The sequence below is a fragment of the Mirounga leonina genome, unplaced genomic scaffold, assembly GCF_011800145.1.
Source record: "Mirounga leonina isolate KUSES-001 unplaced genomic scaffold, KU_Mleo_1.0 Mir_127, whole genome shotgun sequence".
NCBI lineage: Eukaryota > Metazoa > Chordata > Mammalia > Carnivora > Phocidae > Mirounga > Mirounga leonina.
This window is the reverse complement of record NW_023270316.1, coordinates 43,840,264-43,850,868: the sequence shown is the minus strand read 5'-3', so window position 1 is coordinate 43,850,868 and position 10,605 is coordinate 43,840,264.

The window sequence follows — 10,605 nt, the reverse complement described above, 5'->3', positions numbered from 1 at the left end:
GAGGTTGTAAACATTTGCATTTCACAAAAATGCAGAATATGCCTTTTATAAGCAAAATATGTACTATATAGAGTCTATTAACTGAATTCTAGAAAATATTAGAATTCAGATGTCCCTGTGTTTACATTAAACGAATGCCAGTGAAATGCTGGTCCCTTTTGGAAAGAGTGTTATAAATGAAAGGGAAATATTAATTATCTTTGGAACCAAATTGTTGGCCATCTGTGTAAGGAAAATTGTGAGTCTGAGAGCTGTATTTCAAGAAAAACTCTATGAAACTGGAGATTTAGAGAGCCAAAAAATAGCATATTTGGGGTGATGGTAATGTATCCTATCAGGAGAGACTAATGTTGACCTTAAAAAAACAAAAGAGCCAGTTATTCTACCAGCAAACTTCATTCATTCAGGCAGAGCAGAGGAATTGCAATTTGTGGCAAGCAAACTATGGTGAACCATAAGCAAGTCTGGAGAAGAGGAGAGATGCATACTTCCATAGGGGAAAGGAGGAAGCTGGGAGAGGCTTTTTCACTTAGTTCTCATTGGCTGGGCTGTTGCTAGGTAAGAAGAAATGCTTCCTTCTTCCTGCTAGGGTATGTAAAGTAAGCTTCTTCCTGTTGGGACACAGGAGGTATGCTTCTTACCATGAGCAATACCTGTGCAAGAGCTCCCCCTTCAGAGCTCCCTAGCTCCATTTTTTTTTTTTTTTAATTTTATTATGTTATGTTAGTCATCATACAATACAACATTGGTTTTTGATGTGGTGATCCACAATCCATTGTTTTCATATTACACCCAGTGCTCCATGCAGTATGTGCCCTCCTTAACACCCATCACCGGGCTAACCAATCCCCCCTCCCCTCTAAAACCCTGTTTGTTTCTCAGAGTCCATAGTCTCTCATGATTCATCTCTCTCTCCAATCCCCCCCCCATTTTTCCCTTCCTTCTCCTAATGTCCTCCATGCTATTCCTTATGTTCCACAAATAAGTGAAACCATATGATAATTGACTTTCTCTGCTTGACTTATTTCAGTTTTCCCAGCTCCATTTTAAATGAGGTTTCCTTGATTTATTTTAACACTAAATAGGTTAGAAATTTTTAGTCTGGAAATTTAAAAAGTAAAAAAATAAAAAAATTTTAAAAAGTAAATGATAGCAAAACCCATTATGAGTGAGCCCCTTTGTGGCATTTCTCACTTATATATGAATGAACATTAGTTAAAATGAACATTGAAATGGATAAAGGGGATGAAAATTTTGCAAAATGTCATGCAAATGGTTATGAACTCATATGTTTAGTACCATATGATATAGGTATAAAATAGGGTTTTTCTGCTAAATAATTTACTAGCAGAGAAGTAGCAAAGCACACCCATTTTTCTGAGCTTTTCATGCCGCATCATTATACAGGGCAGAGGTGGGCTGCATGCAGGGTGACTACAGTCCCGGTAGAGGGCGCACTGGCCCATAAGGATCTATACATTTATAGGTACAGCAGAGAGGAGCGCGAAATGGTCTTTTAGAAAGGAAAAGCTCCAGAGCACACAGAGAAAGTAGAGTCCAACAGTCAAAGTAGAGTATTCTTTGAAACTGGACAGCTTTGGGTTTTATGTTCTTTTTGCTCTCATGGACAAATTGCTTCACCTTCCTCAAGCTCATTTTTCTCGTCTTTACAGTAGGTTTGTATAACATCTGACATACCTGCTATTAAAGTAGAATACAATGTCTATAAAATGCATGGCACTGGTGAACACCCACTACATGAAAGATTTTATTAAGATGACATGTCCTTGAAATATATTTTCCTAGTTTATAAAAACTAGGGGATACTTTATAAAGCTTGAAATATATACATTTAAAAACAAATATGAAACAATGATATTACACAAACTAGGTGGAATAAGCTGAAAATGTAGTTCCTCAAAACTGAATATGTTTACAGAGAAGAGATTCATAGTGGACTCATAGCAAAATACAAAAAAAAAAAAAATTGAAACGTGTCCGTGCTTAAATATTGCTAAAAATCTTTTGGTCTTCTGGAGCACATCCTTTTTATAGCATCAGGTAACAAAGAAAATACCAAACCAGTTGTCCTTTTGTATTTTTATAAATATAATAAAATGTAAGATTATCGAACAGTTAATACCACTTCAATGAAAAAGTAAAAGTCTTTGCTCCTCTGGCCCCTTCCCCTACCTCCATTCTCGATAATCACGCTGGATAGATTTTGACAAACATTTATCTTTTTTTTTTTAATTGACATATAATGTATTATTTGTTTCAGGGGTACAGGTCTGTGATTCATCAGTCTTACACAATACACAGTACTCACCTTAGTTGAAATTTTAAAATGTAGCTTTAAAGACCCTACAGTGAATTATTCTTTGGATATAAAAGCTTTCCTCTCATGAGGCAGATGCTAAAATGTGTAGTGTTGAGCTTTCAGGTATGGTATTGAAATTTGTTAAGATTTAAATAAATGTTTTCATTTCTGTAACAGTAATGGCTTCCCATTTAAGGTATGAATGCACTTGGGGATTCCTGCTGCAGTTCATAAACTACTCAAGTGCTGTGGCCATCTTCTGAATTATGGTATTACAGTCATTTGATGATCATCTATTATCCTATATATCATAATCTTCCATTTCTAAGCTTTGAGTGCATAATTGAAATAATATGTTGGTGTTACATTATTAGAAATATGAATCTATAAGTTATCTTCTCTTGCCGAGTTTAGAGAAAATTTATTAGTATATGTCTAACTAAACTGATGGAACTCATAAATACAGCTTACATAAATATCAGTTTTAAAGCTACGAATTTTTTTAGTACAGCTTCCCCAACTCATTTTTATCATCATATTTTGAGGAAATGTCTTTTTTTCAAGGATTAAATAACTGAGCTGTGAAATTAGTTGTTGTTGACTATATATATCAGATGAAAGTAGAATGGGGGGGCAAGTGAAAGTAACACTTCCTTGAGACTTCAGTGAGCCAAGTTCCTGGGAAATGTTTAGTGAGAAACAATAAATTAGAATGAGTTGAAGGAAGTGCCTTTTATGCAACTCATAATTAACCCTTGGAAACCTGCCATAATATATTATGAAGGCAAATAACTTAGCAAGATTCAACAAGAAATTAGATACTATATCTGAATCAGAATGTTACTTGCAGTTAATCTGCCTCTAGTAAAAATTATAGAGGTTATTAATTGTTAACTTTAAACAGAGCAAGAGCAATTTTATTTAAGTAAAAAGAAAAAATGAGTTCATTCGGGAATAGCAGAGGAATTGCAATTCTGGACCAGCAAGCTATGGTGCACCATAGACAAATTCGAAGAGACAAAGGGAAGGTCAACTTTAATTAGGTTTTAGGAGGAAATTGAAGAGGGTTGTTTTGAACAAAAGTTTATTGGAGAAGAACAAGAGTTCTAGGTTGTGGCTAATATTCATTGGTGGTTAGTGCGCTGTTCCTGGGGGAGGGAGGGATCTTCCTTTTCTTAAAAGCAGGAGATAAAATTCCTGTGTGCAAAATGTCCTCCCTTGTCAGAATACTTCTTTTCCTTCTTCCTGCTGGTTATGAAATCTGCAGAGGGACCTGTGTGAGAGTGCGCCCTTCAGGACTTCCTGGCTTTGTTTTAAATGAAGCTCCCTCTACTTTCACACAGTGATTATTATGCTTATATTTTAAATGATCACAAACTAGGGCCAGAAGAATAACATTGTTTGCAATGTAGCACCAGAAGCTGAGCTAAGTGTTCTGGAGGTTGGATAGATCATGCTACCACCAAGTTTTTAGTTCTTACAAATTTTATTCTTCTAAAGTATATGGTAATGTAAAAACCAAACCAAAACAAAACAAAACAAAAAAAACCCACACACCAAAAAACACAAAAAACAAAAACCCAGGTTAAGTATTATATATTTTTTTCTTTCTGGATCAGAACATCAGATTATTCCCACCCTCACTCATATTTTTAATTACAATGGCAGTATTTTTACCGTGCTCCTCATTGCTGGATAGTGAAGACAATAAATAGGAATTGAAAGATGCTCTGAATTGTCAGTGTTGAATTGGATGTTCACCCTATTATCACCTCAGATGTTGAATTAGGCAGTGGACAGGAGTCTTCTTAACTAAGCCGAGTAGGTCTGTTAGGGTGGACATTCATATGCTTTCTCTTCTCATGAGAATAAACTGCCATGGAAAATAAGCTATGCAGAACCTCCACAAAATAAAGTAGATCATGATTTGTTAAGGATTAAAGTCAATCACAATTTACAAAAATTTAAAATTAGACATTCCTTTGAGATGTAGGTCTGAAGAAAATCTGAGCATTTTCTATTATCCAAAGTGAAAGTTTGGACTTACTGCTATCTCTAGTCTGTCCTAGTGATATTGGCTCTTATTTTCAGTATTTTTATATTCATTACAGTACGTGACTTGCCATGTGATTTTACTTATGACAAGAAAGAGAAGGCAATGGAATAGGAAAAATCAAAGCAGAGCACGGAAGTGCCAAAGTGAGAAACTGTCAGTCTGTGTCATTTGAATACCATGTCTCCAGTTTGGAATCCGTTCCACCTGTATCCTCTTGGCCATTTTGTTCCTGTTAGTCAGGAAAAATGTCATATTTAGAGTTATTATTATGCTCATCCTTATTTATCCTCCTTAAAGGAATGAACTATGAAGAAGCAAGTTTGTTTTTTTTTTTGGTCAGAATAGATATCAAGATATGAACAGATATCAACGGCATTTTTTTTAGGGGCACCTGGGTGGCTCAGTTGGTTAAGCGACTGCCTTCGGCTCAGGTCATGATCCTGGAGTCCCGGGATCGGGTCCCGCATCGGGCTCCCTGCTCGGCGGGGAGTCTGCTTCTCCCTCTGACCCTCCTCCCTCTCATGCTCTCTGTCTCTCATTCTCTGTCTTAAATAAATAAATAAAATCTTTAAAAAAAAAAAAAAACAGCATTTTTTTTAAAAACTAGCATTTAGAAGAACAATTTTTGTTGAAATTAAACTACTTGTTTCTGTTATGTGTGTCTGGAGACTTCTGCTCATAGATCACAATATAAAAGACAGGTGTGGGCAAACCAAGACAAAGTGAAGCTTCCTTTCATCAAGCCATTAATTAGATGATTATAATAATAACTTTGAATATTTTGCAGTATAATCCTCCAAGCGTTTTTACTTTGCTGGAATAACACAAATCATCTCAATTATTAATCTTCTGAAAGACAGTACAGTTGCAATATTCCGTTTTATAACATACTATATATGAGATCAGTCTGGTCCCATATTTAATTTGCACAGTTATTAATATAAATACTTTGTGTATATAACTTATTTAAAAGTTTAGTTTTCTCGTCTGTTCCAGTGATAACAGTTGTAAACTCTACTTTCTGGCTACATAGCTCATTATTAAACTATAATTTTAGTTACCTTATTTTCATGAAAAACTGCAACTACACTGATATTTTATGAATATATTAATGCATATATAATGTAAAGGTATTGATGCAGAAACTATCGACAGCTACATTTTTCTTCATTATAAATTTTCAGTTTAGGTACAACCTGCCATTTTTTCCCCTAGGTAGACGAGCAATTATTGGCAATTTGAGGGTATACAAATGCTTCATTTTAGTATTACAGAAAAGCAATACTTACTAAAACTGGGGGGGGTCTCAGAATTTTCATGGATACTTAGCAAGTTTACTATTAACTACACTTTATTTCTTTATCCCTATTTGGAAATTATGATGGTAAGCAGTTTTGTTTGTTTGTTTTAATTAGAGAAGAAAATGATAGGACAGTTGTAGTACACTGCTTGGACGTTTTTGTTTTTTTTTTTTTTTTTTTTTTTTTTTATTGTAATGCAAGTGCCTGACTTAAGTTTTTGATTGTGAAGGCAGACACTTCAAAGACTGGTGTCTTGAATAAACACATTGCCAGTCAAGGACTAGGGAAGAGCCAGGCGGGTCCACCGCAGACGTTTCCTTTGGTTTAGAGATACCTGGTTGACTTAATAATGGACTTTTTTGACCTCTGGTTTTTTTCCATCCTCGCTTTAATTCCCACTCCTATGTTTTAAGTTCACCAATAAAAAGTGAACCCGAGAAACCCTACCCCCACCCCCACCCCAATCAAAGTAGAACCCCAGACCAGCACTCTCTCCCTGTGATCACACTGTATGGCCCCAGGCGTGCTGGGTTCCCTCCAGGACTTCTGAGTAATAAATGTTGTCTTTCAAAGTTCCCTGATGTAAGGAACATTATTGTTTGGGCATCTTACAATCATCATAAGAGTCATAAGGGCTGGTCCAGCTACAACATTGGTTTTGAAAGGGGAGAAGTCTGCAAGGAGCTTGCCTGGGTCAGGTGAGTGCCCCCAAGCATTTCTAGCTGTAACATCTCTATTGATAGGCTGAGACCAGTGCAAATCAGCAGCATACCTTTTTAAATCAGTTGGGTTCAAATTTATGAGTCTTGCTTATAGGGCATTCCAGGTAGAGAAACAGAGCAGGAGGACAGGGAGTGAAAAAAAGCCTATTATGGGTGAAAAATGTTGCCAGATATTTTATATTCACATGTATTTGTACAATTAAGGTTCATGCAAACTCTACTGAAAGTTTGCCTCATTTACATTATCTGGAAAATTGAGATATTGAAATGTATCATCAGTTATGGGGAAAGGTTTTGAGATATACACAGAGACGTTATCTTCTCCTTACTTTGAGGTGCCCAGAGGTTCACCTAGTGATTCAGAGCACATCCTGTGGTTCATATTCACTGGGGTTACTGAATCCTAGTTTTGCCCTTCACCAACGTATATGATCTTGGGCAAATGCTTAACTTTCTTAGGATATTTTCTGATTTTCCAGTTATAGAGAGGAGAGTAATAATGGATCCTGACTCATTCCACATGATGGCTGTTCTGGGGTTAAATGAAGCAATACATGTAAAGGACTGAGCACATTTCCTGGCACATCAAGCCTAGATTCTTATCAAAATTAGTTATTATTATTTACATTTGTAAGTGCTCATATATATCATTGCATAATCTGAAATATTTCAAAATGGAGCAAGCAAGTAAGCCTAGCTAAGGCAGTCTCTTTTTAAAACAGGGATTTTGAGACCATAAGGGAGGAGGAATTTATGGACATTCTCACAGGAGGAAGGAACCTTGAACTTTTTAAAAAAAACCTTTCAGCCAGTTGTAAGCCCCCAGCCTGGACTTAATTCATCCCCATTCTTGGGAGCCAGTGTGATTTCACAAGTTTCAGTACCTCATTTATATATTAACTCAACCAATCCCAGTTAACCTAGTTTCAATCCCTGTTTTGCATTGAGGACCTGGGTGAGAACTACACTCGTAGCCTTTTGCCTATATAACTGCTCTCCTCTTTGTCTTTCTGGGGACACAATTCAGGCTTCTGCTTGAATCTGTGTCTCCCAAATTGCAATTCTAATTGCCTGATTAAATGCCTGTTCTCTTAAGTTTTCACTGAATTCTTGGTCAGCATCAAATATATCATTTCTCTAATCTCATACCTAAAATCATAGTAATTATCAGAGCTAGAATTCAATTCAGAGCTTCCACTTCTTATTTTTTTCTTTATTTTGAAATATAATTCCCGGTTTTAAGGTCAGCTGATCAGTAACCTTAATTTTAAGGTCTGCTACCTTAATCCCCTTTTGCATATAACCTAACATATTTACAGGTTACTAGATGTAGGACACTGACATTTTTGAGGTCATCATTCTGCCTACCCCCTCAACATTATGCAGTATTGTCTAATAGCTCTCTAAGATGTTTGTACCTGCTGTGTTTCCACAAGGAGTGGAAACCATAAAACATAAAGTCTGAAATAAAAAAATGCTTAAATATATAACAACTGAAACTTAAAAGAAATATGTGAAACCCCGGTACAACTACTGTCAATATTCAGTAAATGTCATTAAAAAACAAAATTCAACCAAGTAAATTTGAAGATCTAATTGGCTTTAGTCAATGATTTATGAATTGGGCAGCATCCCGTCTAGCAAGCAGAGAGGAGCTCCAAGGCGCTGTACAATATGGAAGGTTTTTAAAGGCAGAGAGGAGGTGGAGAAAGGAATTTATTAGCAAGGAATGTATTGCTTCGGGCAAAGTCCTAACTCTCCTGATGGGAATTGAAGGAGCAATCAGGAATTATCTCCTAGTGTTCACCAGGAATTTCCAGATTGGCTGGTTAACGGTCACATTCCTGGGGAGGTTGAGACTGTAGTTAGATTAGCTATTAAATCTTGGTTTTACTGCCATGGGCCCTTAATGTGACTCCATTTGGGGCCTGTGATTTACTTTTTAACAATGTTCGTGTGTTGTTTCATTTGTTTTGAGTATTTTACCAGCATTTTATAACTCTTTGGATGCAATTGCTTAAGCCTCCTTTATGCTCCATCTCTCTCTGCAGACACTCTATTCCATTCTCTCTTTTGTGTCTTAGAATAAATCACCACTCTGCAGCTTGTGAGTATCTCTCCCAGTCGAGTTTTTAAAAATTCACCATATGTGTATGTATTCAAAAATAATGTAATGGTATTGTTTTGTGTGTTTTAAAATTTTATATAAATGGTATTATGCCATGTGTATTTTTCTGCAAATTGCTTTTGCCGTCAATACTGTATTTCTGAAATTTATTTATGGTGAATTATAAAGAAACAGTTGGTTTATTTTAACTGTTCTAGAACATAACCTGTGTGACTATATCCATTCCCCTATTGATAACACTTAGTCTGTTTCCAATTTTCTCTATTACAAAAAAATGCAGCAGTGAACAGCTGTATTCATATCTGATTGTGCAAAAGTGCAAGAGTTTCCCAAGAGCTTATATTTAGAAGTAGAATTGCTGGCTGTTAGGGTATGTACCTCTCCTACTCTATTAGTTTTTTATGAATGCTGTAATGAATTATCACAGACTTGAGTGGCTTAAAACAACACATATTTATTATCTTAGAGTTCTATAGACTCTAAGTCTGACAGTGTTTCAGCAGGGCTGCATTTCTTGCTGGAGATACAGGGAGATCTGTTTCCTTGCTTTTTCTTGGTTTTCTTGCCTGTCCACATTCTTTGGCTTGTGACTCCCTCCATCTTCAAAGCCAGAGATGAAGAGTTGACTCCTTCTCACATTTCATCCCCTGGACCTCTTCCATAGTCACATCTCCCTCTGACCAGAGCTGGGAAAGGTCCGTATTTAAGGTCTCATGCTATTACATTGCGTCCAGTTAGGCAATCCAGAATAATCTCCCGGTTTTAAGGTCAGCTGATCAGTAACCTTAATTTTAAGGTCTGCTACCTTAATCCCCTTTTGCATATAACCTAACATATTTACAGGTTACTAGATGTAGGACACTGACATTTTTGAGGTCATCATTCTGCCTACCCCCTCAACATTATGCAATATTGTCTAATAGCTCTCTAAGATGTTTGTACCTGCTGTGTTTCCACAAGGAGTGGCCAAGTGTTCCCTTTTCTCTATTTCTGGTCAACGCTGAATGTTGTTGGACATTTGCATTTTTGCCAATCTGAAGTCTCTCATTGTTGGTTTAATTTTTATTTTCTCAATGAGTAGTGAAATTAAACTTTTTATGATATGTTCATTGATTATTTTGGCCTCCCCTTCTGAGAATTGCTTTGCTATCTATTGTTCCTTTTGCTAGCTGAATTGTCTTTTGTTTTCATAGTAATTTGGGGAGTTACTTAAGTTATCTATTAATTCTCGGTAGGTTGGTTGGCTTCTCCCAGACTGTCTGTCACTTTATTAAAAATTGCATTTACCTGATTTTTGTGTAAGAATTAAAATTTCAATGCAACAGAATTTATCAATCTTTTACAGTTTATATATTTTACCTTTTATTTAAGAAACCATTCCTAACTTGAGGTTAAAGATATTGCCTTATGTTTCTTTTATATTTAAATAAATGTTTTTCCTTAGCACATTTAAGTCTTTAATCCACCTGGAATTTTCTGTGCTGTAAGGCAAAGATCCAATTTTGTTTTATTTTCCATATGGATAGCAGTTGTTTCAATCCCATATACTGAATTTTTGATCCTTTCTGCATGCCTTTCCTCCTTCTGAAAGCCTGCCATTACTGTTCTATTTAAGATATATTTCTTTTTAAGACTTCTATTTAAGATACAATCCTTTGTCTTTAACTCCTTATCTGCAGCTTCTACTACAACCCTACTCTTACCAACCTTTAATGAATGCTGATCTGCTGTATCTTAACCTGGGTTTTGAGGACATGAGTGTATTAGTTTGGTGCAATAATAAATGACCTCTAATTCTTTTTGGTTTTTAACACAAGTTTGTCTGTCTTTTAGGTTACATGTTGATTGTGTATCAGTTGCTGCTCTGCTTCTGCCCCATATGTCTTTTCATTTTTGAATCCAGGCTTAAGCAGGAGATGCTCCCCTCTGGGAAGTGCAGGAAAAAGGGAAAGACAGCTGTTGGAATCATGCAGTGACTCTCAAAGTCTCTGCTTGGGTATGGACTGCATCATATCCACTCATTCCCTTTTGTCAGAGTCACATGATGAAGCCCTGTGTTGATGGGGCCAGGACAGTTC